Source organism: Austrofundulus limnaeus, unplaced genomic scaffold (assembly GCF_001266775.1).
Source record: "Austrofundulus limnaeus strain Quisiro unplaced genomic scaffold, Austrofundulus_limnaeus-1.0 Scaffold1032, whole genome shotgun sequence".
Taxonomy (NCBI): Eukaryota; Metazoa; Chordata; class Actinopteri; order Cyprinodontiformes; family Rivulidae; genus Austrofundulus; species Austrofundulus limnaeus.
This window is the reverse complement of record NW_013953434.1, coordinates 46,945-59,444: the sequence shown is the minus strand read 5'-3', so window position 1 is coordinate 59,444 and position 12,500 is coordinate 46,945. Positions and strand designations below refer to the sequence as shown.

Here is a 12,500-nt window from a genome sequence, read left to right as displayed (position 1 = left end):
TATATCAAAAATTGGCCAAATTCAAGTAATTCAAACTAACTTTAGATTATAACACCTAAACTTTAGCTAAAATTGCAGCAAACAGCTGAATATTGCATYAGACAACCGTAAGAAGCATAAATAACTCAAATAAGCAGAAAGAAGCACGAAAAAGTAAAAAAAAAAAAAGACAGAAGAATAGTAGAAGGAAGAAGAATTTCAGATATTTAGAATTTTAAATATTTGGGGAAAAAGCTAAACATAGCAAGAAAGTAGCTAAAATTTATGCTAGTTCAGCTACATTTTTGCTCTCTTTAAACTATTTTTATGCTTTTTTTCCTTCTTTCAGCTATTCAAGTTTGAGTTACAAAAACACTTTTGCTATTAAACATTCTCGCTCAGATTCAGCAGCTTTCAGCTAAAGTTTTCAGCAAACAGAAATTCACACTAGCATTTTCACAGGAAATGCAATTTCTCTAGTTAAAAATTGGGGTTTTGTGTTTGCACTTTAGAGAAGTGGTTTTTTTTTCTAGAAACGATTGTTTACAACAGGACAAAACAAGATTTAACACTTAAATCTGTGAAACTGAAAGTTTCTGGGTTTAGTCTGTTTTTATTCTCAGTATTTTTTTTTTCTTTTTAAACAGTTCTGTGATCAAGCCTGTGAATCACCTCATTATTCACATTTTTATGAGCTCTGCAGTTTGACATTCTTCTGAAAATGTCTGAGTTCATCTTAACTCTATGGACAGAAGAACTTTTATTGTATTAATGCAACCTTTTTTCTGTTCTCATTATTTTATAATTTCTGAAATCCAAAGTTTTTAGTCTGTACAACTGTCACAAATATTATGAAAAAGGGATGAACCAGAGGTGAAACCGTTTGAGTCCAGTAAATACTGTATATATATTTTGTTTCAGAAAAATGTCACTCATCACTTCCCCTGCAGCACCTGTTTGTCTTGTAGTGTCCCACCACAGTGCCTTCCCTGATCCACGATTCAATCTGAGTGTGAGCTGCACAGAACACGTCGATCTGTTTCTGAAACATGTCTTCTGTCCTTCAGCCTCTGGTGCACAGGCATGTCCTATCCCCACCTCCCTGCTTGGTGACCCCACAGATCAGGAATTGCTGGAGTCCACAGCATGGAGCTTCTGGACACCATCCAGAACCAGACACCAGTGAGGATGAGGACGTCTCCTTTAGAGGACACATCTGTCAGCAGTCCACTGGAACAGGCTCAGTCTGATGTTGTCTTCTTTCTGCAGCTGCTGCTCCAGTCCTTCAAACAAAGCCTGCAACACTTAATTTGATTTTTTTTAAAAACTACACCCCACCGGAGTTATTATAGTTTACTAAAACTAACACAAAAAACTAAAATAAAAAAAGTATTTTAGCTAACTGAAATAAATGAAAACTAAAACAAAACTATAATAGTTCCTGGGGAAACTATGAGAAGCTTGCCATATGCCAAACTACTTTGAATGATTTTTTTTAAAGATATGAATATAAGGTTGTTTGGAGATCACTGTTATGTACTACCATCCCAAATGTCCTACCATTCCGGTCTCAGCAAGAGCCACCCTCTGCGCAGAGGCGGCCTCACCCCGGAGGAGCAGGAGCGAAGTCCGGCCTCGCCTATCCCACAGGTGTGGTTTGGCCTGACCAGGGCCACGACCCTCCCCAGGGGGTGCTGCTATACTCTATAACCCAGGAGGGGTGCTTAAGGGTGGGTACGCAGGTTCGGGAAGTGCGCCGGGTCCTGGAGGTAGCTGTCGGGAGGTGTCCTGGAGCACGGGATCAGGCTGAAGATGCTCATCTTCGGGGACGGTCGGAGTGGATCTGGGGAAGAAGCCTGGAGGCTTTACTCGAGGGCTTCTCCCCAGCCGGAGCGTCAGCAGCAGAGCCGATCAGGGCCGGAACTTATGGTGCGTTCACACCGAATGCAATTTCAGCTTCAAAATTGCAGCCAACGCTGAAGTTTGAAGCTTGTGCACTTTGAGGTCAGACGCAGGTCAGCTGTTGAAGAGCTGCACGGCAGAGCCTCCCCGCCCCTCCCTCCTCTGTCGGGCTCTGTTTAATGTCGGACGAGGAAGTGGCTTTGCTTTATTTACAGAGAGCCAGAGCATGTCACGTTCATCAGATAATTAATTCATAATTAATTCACCAGATAATTCAGAGTAGAGGCTCACAGCTCGCTTTCAGGACTATTTTTCCAGTCTGATGAGTCGCTGTCACGCATTCCTGCGGATCAGGACACGACTGCAGGCACTCATTTTAGCTAAAGAGCTCCTCTCTGTCTGTTTCAGGTTAGTGGACATCATTCAGTAAACTGTCCCGTCGGGAAATATGTCGCTACGTCACACAGTGGAGTCTCTCTGATTGGTTGATGCTGCGCGTCGAGCTGCAAAAGTTCAGATTTTCTAACTTCAGCGATTTGCGCCTCAGCGCGTCGAACGCTCAGATCGTCCAAATCATTCAAATCGCGCTGCTCTAATCGCTCTTGAGGCGCCGCAGAACTTCCTGACGTTGCTTGAAGCGCGTCCACCATAGACTTTGTATGTAAACCTGCTGCTCCTGACGCTGAAATCGCGTTCGGTGTGAACGCACCACAAGCCTTCATTCTTCCCGGGTCGTGTCAGAACCGACCCAGGGAGGTGGAGGCTGCACCCCTGCCTGATCCTAGCATCGTTCGTGAGGTGATCGCCGCTGGAGCCAGGCCTTGCAGGTGAGTGGGGATGTTTGACTGGGGTGGAGTCTGGAGCAGGTTCACCTTAGGTGGGCCTGTGGTGATGGCGAGGGTGGGTGAAGAGGCTGGAGGTTTGGACTTAGTGCAAAAAATCAGAGTGGACTTAGAACCAGGCTGATAAGGGGCCTGTGACTGGGGTCCAGTCCGGAGCAGGTGCACCTTAGGTGGGCCTGTAGAAGAGGTGAGGGTGGGTGAGGAGGATGGAGGTTTGGACTTAGTGCAAAAATAACAAGTGTGGACTTTGTACAAAAACCAGTCTGGCCCCAGACCCAGGTCCAGTGGGGGCCAGGGTCTGGGTCCAGACCGGGGCAGGAGCAATGATGACTGGGTATGGAGCTGTGAATCAGCCTCCTGGATCTCTAGACTGGCTCTACTGCAAGTACCAGGTGAGAGAAGCTGAGAAAACCATAGTGGAGCAGAGCTTCAGGCACCTGGGGGCCGTAGTCGGGCTCCACTGCAAGCTGCAGGTGAGAAAAGCTGAGAAAACCAGAAAGGAGCGGTTGTTCAGGCACCTGGGGGCTGTAGTCTAGCCCTATACATAACCTGTAAAATATTATAATCAACCAAATCATAGAGTTTCAATAATAACTAGAACTGCAAAGCAGTTATGACCGGGGTCCAAGCCCGTGTATACATGTCCACCTTGGCCCATGTCGTCCTGAGCACACACCCATTTCACACGTTTTTTGGTGGTTTTCAGGGGTTTTACACCCTCCTAGGCACCTTTCAAATAGTTTTTGATGGTTTTTGGTAGTTTTCAGTAGTTTTCATATAGGCCCCTTTCACATAGTTTTTGATGGTTTTTAGTGATTTTGGCTGTTTTTCAGCCTTCCTACACCCATTTCATATGATTTTGGTGTTTTTAAAGTGGTTTTCCATCCTCCTAGGCACGTTTCATATAGTTTTTGATGGTTTTTGGTGATTATTATGGGTTTTTCAGTGAACATACATAGTATATACTGTTTCTAAATGAGTAATGGAAAAATAAAATGAGGAACGCTTCACGAATTTGCGTGTCATCCTTGCGCAGGGGCCATGCTAATCTTCTCTGTATCGTTCCAATTTTAGTATATGTGTTACCGAAGTAGCACGTCTTCACCCTGCATCTGAGCGGTTTTTATAGGCCTCCAGTGTGGTTCCCTCTCTCAGTGACGGTTCTACTCAGGAACAGATTTGGGTGAAAAAAAGATGAACACCAGAAGAAAAACAAAACAAAACAATCCCAAGCGATGCACAGAAAAGATTAAACAACAACTTGTCTGTATTTATTAGTTATTTTCTGGTTTAGTTCTTATTTTTGATTACTTTGTGTTCAGTTTTAGCTTCGAAAAAAATCAGTTGCATGATGGGAAAAGGGGAGGGGCTGTGAGCTGTAGCTCTAAGAACAAAAAGCTGATTTCACCTACAGTGTGCTTCAAAAACTGAATCTGTTTGTTCAGATTGAATAAATTCAATCAATAAATGTGTGTTAGATATTGTCTGGGGATCTTAAAATGCCTAAAAAGTATTGCCTTTGTTTGTCCAACAGCAGGAAGTCAAACAAAACTACTTCCAGGTAAAGGAAAATTAACTGTATTACCACTAATCGGCCTGCAGGTTTCAATGTCTTACTACTTTACAGTTTACAGTTTTTCTCAGTTGCTAAAACACATTTCTTGAAACCGTCCATCCATTTCTCTAAACCGTAAACACAAAACCCAATTTTCAAACTACTTTTACAAAACCTCTGACTCTTCCAACAAAACCAAACTACAGCCTGAAGAAGTTGAAATTGAGCTGAACATGTTTTTCAAAATTATTTTTGTAAGTTAAATTTGAAAAGCTGAAAGAAGAAAAAAAATGTAGAAAAACAGTAATAAGGAGCAAAAATATAGCTGAAATAGCATAAAAAAGCTAAAGGCTAAAATAGCTGAATATTGCAGAAAACAAATGTAAGAAGCATAAATAACTCAAATTAGCAGAAAGAAGCACAAAAAATGCAGAATAGTATAAGAAAGAAGTTTAGCTGAAATATCTGAAAAGGGTAAAAACTAGCAAGAAAGTAGCTAGAATTTTCACAAGGGATTTAATAGGAGCAAAACTGGAATATAATGTTTAAGGTTCTGTAAAATTTAGAAACATTATTACAAAATTTAAGGATGTTGTAAAAAACTCCATTCATTTCCAATGGGAAAAAGTAGCCAACATAGCTTTGGCTACAATTGTTCAATTTTTTTGAGGCTTCAAAATATGATAGAGCTTGATCTCAGCTACCAGGACATCAGTTTCCATGTCAAAATCTCAAACATTGGCTCAGTAAAAGGCCTTTAAAACTAGCTTTGGCTGCCATCTTGGATTTTTTTTCAGCTGCTATTTATGATAGAGCTAAGTCTCAGGTAAATATATATTGATTTATAGCTCATTATATCAAAAATTGGCCAAATTCAAGTAATTTAAACTAACTTTAGCTTATAACAGCTAAACTTTAGCTAAAATTGCAGCAAACAGCTGAATATTGCATAAGACAACCGTAAGAAGCATAAATAACTCAAATAAGCAGAAAGAAGCACGAAAAAAAAAAAAAAAAAAAAGACAGGAGAATAGTAGAAGGAAGAAGAATTTCAGATATTTAGAATTTTAAATAATTGGGGAAAAAGCTAAAAATAGCAAGAAAGTAGCTAAAATTTATGCTAGTTCAGCTACATTTTTGCTCTCTTTAAACTATTTTTATGCTTTTTTCCTTCTTTCAACTATTCAAGTTTGAGTTACAATAACACTTTTGCTATTAAACATTCTCGCTCAGGACTGATGTCCTGGTAGCTGAGAGCAAGCTCTATCACATTTTGAAACCTCAAAAAATGGAAAAATTGTAGCCAAAGCTATGTTGGCTACTTTTTCCCATTGGAAATGAATGGAGTTTTTTACAACATCCTTAAATTTTTTAATAATGTTTCTAAATGTTACAGAACCTTACACATTATATTCCAGTTTTGCTCCTATTAAATCCCTTGTGAAAATTCTAGCTACTTTCTTGCTAGTTTTTGCCTTTTTCAGATATTTCAGCTAAACTTCTTTCTTCTACTATTCTGCCATTTTTTTGCTTTTTTGTGCTTCTTTCTGCTAATTTGAGTTATTTATGCTTCATACAGTTGCTTTCTGCTATATTCAGCTATTTTAGCCTTTAGCTTTCTTTATGCTATTTCAGCTATATTTTTGCTCCTTTTTACTGTTTTTCTGCATTTTTTTCTTCTTTCAGCTTTTCAAATTTAACTTACAAAAATAATTTTGGAAAACATTTTCAGCTCAGTTTCAACTTCTTCAGGCTGTAGTTTGGTTTTGCTGGAAGAGTCAGAGGTTTTGTAAAAGTAGTTTGAAAATTGGGTTTTGTTTTTACAGTTTAGAGAAATAGATGTATGGTTTCAAGAAATGTGTTTTAGCAACTGAGAAAAACTGTAAACTGTAAAGTAGTAAGACATTGACACCTGCTGGCAGGTTGGTGGTAATACAGTTAATTTTCCTTTACCTGGAAGTAGTTTTGTTTGACTTCCTGCTGTTGGACAAACAAAGGCAATACTTTTTAGGCATTTTAAGATCCCCAGACAATATCTAACACACATTTATTAATTGAATTTATTCAATCTGAACAAACAGATTCCGTTTTTGAAGCACACTGTAGGTGAAATCAGCTTTTTGTTCTTAGAGCTACAGCTAGACAATCTAGAGTGACTTACAGCTCACAGCCCCTCCCCTTTTCCCATCATGCAACTGATGTTTTTAGAAGCTAAAACCGAACACAAAAGTAATCAAAATAAGAACTAAACCAGAAAATAACTAATAAATAGAGATAATTTGTTGTTTAATCTTTTCTGTGCATTGCTTGGGATTGTTTTGTTTTGTTTTTCTTCTGGTGTTCATCTTTTTTTCACCCAAATCTGTTCCTGAGTAGAACCGTCACTGAGAGAGGGAACCACACTGGAGGCCTATAAAAACCGCTCAGATGCAGGGTGAAGACGTGCTACTTCGGTAACACATATACTAAAATTGGAACGATACAGAGAAGATTAGCATGGCCCCTGCGCAAGGATGACACGCAAATTCGTGAAGCGTTCCTCATTTTATTTTTTTCATTACTCATTTATGAACAGTATATACTATGAATGTTCACTGAAAAACCCCTAATAAACACCAAAAACTGTATGAAAGGTGCCTAGGAGGATGGAAAACCACTTAAAAACACCAAAATTATGTGAAATGGGTGTAGGAGGGCCGAAAAACAGCCAAAATCACTAAAAACCATCAAAAACTATGTGAAAGGGGCCTATATGAAAACTACTGAAAACTACCAAAAACCATCAAAAACTATGTGAAAGGGGCCTATATGAANGAAAACTACTGAAAACTACCAAAAACCATCAAAAACTATGTGAAAGGGGCCTATATGAAAACTACTGAAAACTACCAAAAACCATCAAAAACTATATGAAAGGTGCCTAGGAGGGTGTAAAACCCCTGAAAATAACCAAAAACCGTGTGAAATGGGTGTAGGAGGGCCGAAAACCAGCCAAAATCACTAAAAACCATCAGAAACCATGTGAAAGGTGTCTAAGAGGGCCAAAAACCAGTAAAAATGACCCAAAAAAAAACATCAAAAACTATGTGAAAGAGACGTAGGAGTAGAGAAAACCAGTCAAAACCACCAAAAGCCATGCAAAAGGGGTGTAAGAGGGCCAAAAACCACTTAAAACCATCAAAACCAATGAGAAAGGGGCGCAGGAAGGCAGAAAACCACAAAAACCTGAAATTCAAAATGGCCAACATGTCATTTTGTGTCTTGAGTTGTTTTGATTTTGCAAGCAGTGGTCACTGATGACACACACCAAATTTGGTGCAGAATGGATGGTGTATCAGTGAGCTATAATTTTTTTTATCTATTGTAGGTGACGCTGCTGAGTCAAACTTGAATGTAATCCTGAAGTCCTCTTCAGAGGTTATGAAACATCATAGATTTCCAGTTTGGAGCTAATAGGATTGTGCATGTGGGATTTAGAGCCAAATGTTTGCAAACGGCGAGGCATTATAATTCGCCACTCAGTCACCCCTTCAAAATGCAGGAAACAGTTAGTGCTGAGATAAGCATGCAGCATCGTTGTGTCACCAGACACAGGTAGAATTGTAGGGTGGCAGGGTGGTAGTTGGTCAGAAAACCACAAAAACCTGAAATTCAAAATGGCTGACATGTCATTTTGTATCTTGAGTTGTCTTGCTTTTGCAAGCAGTGGTCACTGATGACACATACCAAATTTGGTGCAGATTGGATGATGTATCAGTGAGCTAAAAGTGTTTATGTAATGTAAGTGGCGCTGTTGAGTCAACCTCCAATGAAATCCTATAGGCCTCTTCAGAGTTTATCAAAGATCATAAATCTGAAGTTTGGTGCAAATCGGATCATGCATGTTTGATTTACAGACAAACGTATGCAAACGGCGAGGCAACATCTTCGCCAGTTGGTCACGCCCACAAAATCCAGCCACCAGTCAGTGCTGGGTTTAGCATGCAGCATCAAGTCCTTGTGTTACCAGACACAGGTAGAGATCTGTAGGAGTCACAGTGTAAAGATAAACACCCAGCAGGTAAATAAGTCACTTCCTGTTTTAAGGGGCGGGGCTAAGGTGATGTCATCAAATGACCACGTGAGTGTGATGAGTGCCTGTATGTTATGACTCACAGAAATGATCATGCAGCTGTGACCTTGTAGGTGGAAGTTACAAAACCCTGATGTTTCATGGGGATTTTGACAGTGTTCTTTTTGCGAATTACGTTGCCATGGTAACAGTAAGTGTAAATAAAAGTAATAGCACACATCTCGAGACTGCGCTGATCGTTTTGATGTAACTTTCATGGGGGTACGAGTCGACCAACGGTTCGGGCTGCATTAATGAGAGCAGCTTCCCACGCAATCCAATGGGGGCGCCATGTTGGATGGGTCAATAGGGGGCTTTAGGGGTTATTTTTTTGTGAATTATGTCGCCATGGTAACTTATTCTGGAAAGACAAATAACAGCCCACCTCTCGAGAATGAGCCCGTCAAAACGATGTAAATCTTGTGGGGCTACGTCTTACGGTTCTGGCCACATTTTGGTAAACGGAAGAAGAATAAATAAGAAGAAATAAAGAGTCCAGTTTAGCAATAGGTTGTCATTCGCATGACGATCCTAACTATAGAACAACAACATGAGAGAAGTGTGCAATGGAATGAGGACAATTACTGGCGTCAGGTCCAAGAACATCAGAGGCCTGGAATACGACGAAGACAGGGCCAACAAGTTAGATTTGTTTTTTAACAGATTTGACCCAGCAGGACCCATCCTCCCCCACCAGATCTCCTCTGATCATGACCCTCAGCAGCCAGTTAATCTCGCTCCCCCTGGTTTCATTTCCCTCCCCGAGAGACTGCTTCCTTCTTCTAACAGCAAACCTCGCACCTCACCCCCCTCCTCCACTTATCACTTCCACCCCTCCTCCGCCCAGCTCCCCCACAGTAAGCATCACTGCTGAAAAGTGAGAAGTCAGCTGCAGAAACTCAACAGTAACAAGGTTGCTGGTCCTGATGGTGTCCCCCCCAACCAGAGTGCTTAAAGACTGTGCCACCTGGCTTTGTGGAGCTCTGCAGCATGTCTTTAACATGAACCCGTGTCTGCAGAGAGTCCCAGTGACATGGAAGACATCGAGGACTACCGGCCAGTGGTTCTGATGAAGACCATGGAGAGACTTGTTCTGAAATAACTAGGCCCCATTGTTCAGCCACACCTGAATCCCCTTCAGTTTGCCTATCAGCCCCGCCTAGGAACAGAGGATGCCATCATCTATCTGCTGAACAGAGTCTATTCCCACCTAGACAAGCCAGCCAGCACTGTGAGAGTCATGTTCTTCGACTTCTCCAGTGCCTTCAACACAATCCGACCTGCTCTCCTGGGGGCAAGCTGAGAGGGATGCAAGTGGATGAACCCCCTTGGTTCATTGGCTCAAAGCCGTGGGATTGAGCTGCTTTGGGTAAACGGAGGGGGTCGCGCTGTACAGCCACTGGCTAGTTAGTTAGCTGCTGCTAACTGTAGAATGGCCTCTTCACAAACTCCATCTGCAGACGGTGAGTGCTTCGTGCATTTAGTGAGATACTGAACGTAATTTAAAAGGTAAACACTTTTATTATGTCCTGATGCATCTCAGTCATCCAGGTATCTGCCTGCATTCACTACATACACATGACACAACACCTAAGAACCACAGCATCCAAACCAGTAAGTCAGGTGATGGGGCACATGACCCTCCATGAACAATATAACTAATCAAGCCTATTGTTAAGCGATGGCCCTGTTTTGCATGTGACTGACCTCTTTGTCCACCATGTGGAGGCAGTGCACTTAAGGCTGAGTTCACCTGAAACTCATCAGACTGAAGAAGTCTCTTGGACGAGAGATGAAATGTTTCACTAAAGAAGAACCCATCCAGAGGACCTACTTATTTTTTTCTTTTTGACTTTTATTATGGTGCCATCTGGTGGACACTGAGCAGATCTGTCAGCTGCAAATGTGATGCAGCTGAAAAGAAACAGTTTTTTAAAGTAAAACTAGGCTTTAATGATCCCAACTTGACTTATGGGAGTCAAATTATTTCTATCAGAATATTTAATGGGAAGGATTTTTAAAAAAGTTTTTAGTAAATCAACTTTAAAGTTATTGCTTTTATCTTTCATCTATCATTTCTAAAAGCATGCTTACCCTGAAAACAAAAATCAAAAGATAAAATCAATTCGTAATAATTAATTAACTTTACTTGAGTGGAAAAATTTTACTTAAAAAAGGACATAGTTATGTTTCCGCCCGGTTTCGAACCGGGGACCTTTCGCGTGTTAGGCGAACGTGATAACCACTACACTACGGAAACCCTGCCTCCACACAGAAGATGATATAGTATCTAGGGTAAAGGTCACAGAAAATGTCTCCCTTTATTTGACATTTAAGCTTGTAAATACATGTATGACTTCACATCATCACAAATCAAAAGGAAAATGGAAGAAGTGGAGAGCTTATTTCTAGTGGCAGAGCAGGTTGTAAGCTGCTTATTTGGTGTTATTTGTTGTTTTTAAATGTCCTACAGGCTCTGACATGTTGAATAAATTTGAAACTGAGGTTTTGAAGGAAAAAAACTGTAAAACTTGAAAAAAAACATGAGATTGCTCTGTATGCCTGCAAAATGATGAAAAATCCACGTAGTTTTTTTCCCCAAAAAAAACAACATACGGGTACATTACAAACCCAACAGAACCCTTCAACAGCGTTTAGTCCATCCCAAAGACAAGACGCCCAAACCCAAACTGAGCAGCATGGTGTGTGCAGTTCAGTGCAGAGAGGAATGTTCAGACCTTTATATTGGAGAAACTAAACAACATCTCCACAGACGCATGGCTCAACACTGTAGAGCCAGCGCTTCGGAACAAGACTCAGCTGTCCACCTCCACACTTCAAGGACAAGGGACACTCATCTGAGGACCAGAATGTTCATATTTTGGACAGAGAGGTCAGATGGTTCGAGAGAGAGAGCGGGTTAAAGGAAGCCATCTATATGAAATGAGAAAAACCAACGCTAAACAGAGGAGGAGGGCTCAGATTTCAACTATCAAAACCTTACAATGCAGTTTTAAGCCAGATTTCCAGTCAGTTTCACCACAACTCACACCGTCAGGAATGTGACCAAAAACAGCTCAGTGATCACACAGACAAAAGGAGGGCACTTTGAGACAGGAAGATAGTTCACACCTTCAAGCATGTGACCACCTCTTTTGGGAGTCACACAGGACCTCCACTGTGAAGCACGATTTCATTTACATGTGAATCCAAGTCCTCACATGGCTTCTCAGGTGGATCTATTAAAGCCAGCATCTCAGCTCACCACAGACATTGAACTGAAAAAAAAAAAAAAAAACCTCCTGGATGGGAAACAAAATGTCTTCAACTTTACAACTGAAAGTCCAGTTGTTTTTAACTCTTTTCTGATTGAGGTAAGATGATATTTTTTAAGTATTAAACTGTAGTTAAAGAAATGTGTTTATTTTATCACTATCTGATTTATTAGTTAATTTATTTAAAATCATAAGTGAATTAATTTTATTTGCTTTCAAAATACATTTCTATAATGAATGAATAAAAAATATATTTAGTGAGGGTCCACCACAATATCCCTACTAGCAAGTATTTATTGCTTTATTATAAGACAAAACTTGATGTATTGGCACAGTCTTTGTTAATTAAAAGGCATAGTTAAACATTTTAGATGATTTTTATAGTAAATTATTTACATTATGTGGTAGATCACAGGCTTGTCTCCTATGTCTGTAAGGATTAAGAGGAAACTAATATTTCCTGCCACGCATCAGTGGGTCAACAGGTAAGAGCAGACAATATATACGTATTTTATTTTTCATGCTCATTGAAATACGCATGGCTTTGCTTACAAAATCTGTTAAGTTTCAAATGCATGTTTCTCTTTATGTGATTGCTGCACTGCATTAAGTGTACTGAATGTATGTGTGTGTGTGTGTGTGCGTGCGTGCGTGCGTGCGTGCGTGCGTGTGTGTGTGTTTCCTACAACGTGTGGACAATTTTACCAAAAAAAGCTGCCTCGTCCAAATGCAAATTACAGGTGTGGGGTTATGTTTAGGACCAAGGTTTACGTTAGTTTTAGGGTCAGGTAAGGTACCTGTGAGGTTAATTTTAGAGTATATGGTCAGGGTTAGGA

General features: G+C 40.5%; 1 non-coding gene across 1 annotated transcript; it reads right to left on the bottom strand.

Moving 5' to 3' along the window:
• Nucleotides 1-10,576: 10,576 nt before the first annotated feature.
• trnav-aac (transfer RNA valine (anticodon AAC)) lies at nucleotides 10,577-10,649 on the bottom strand. Its single transcript has one exon. It is a non-coding gene; the product is annotated as a tRNA-Val (tRNA).
• Nucleotides 10,650-12,500: the final 1,851 nt, after the last annotated feature.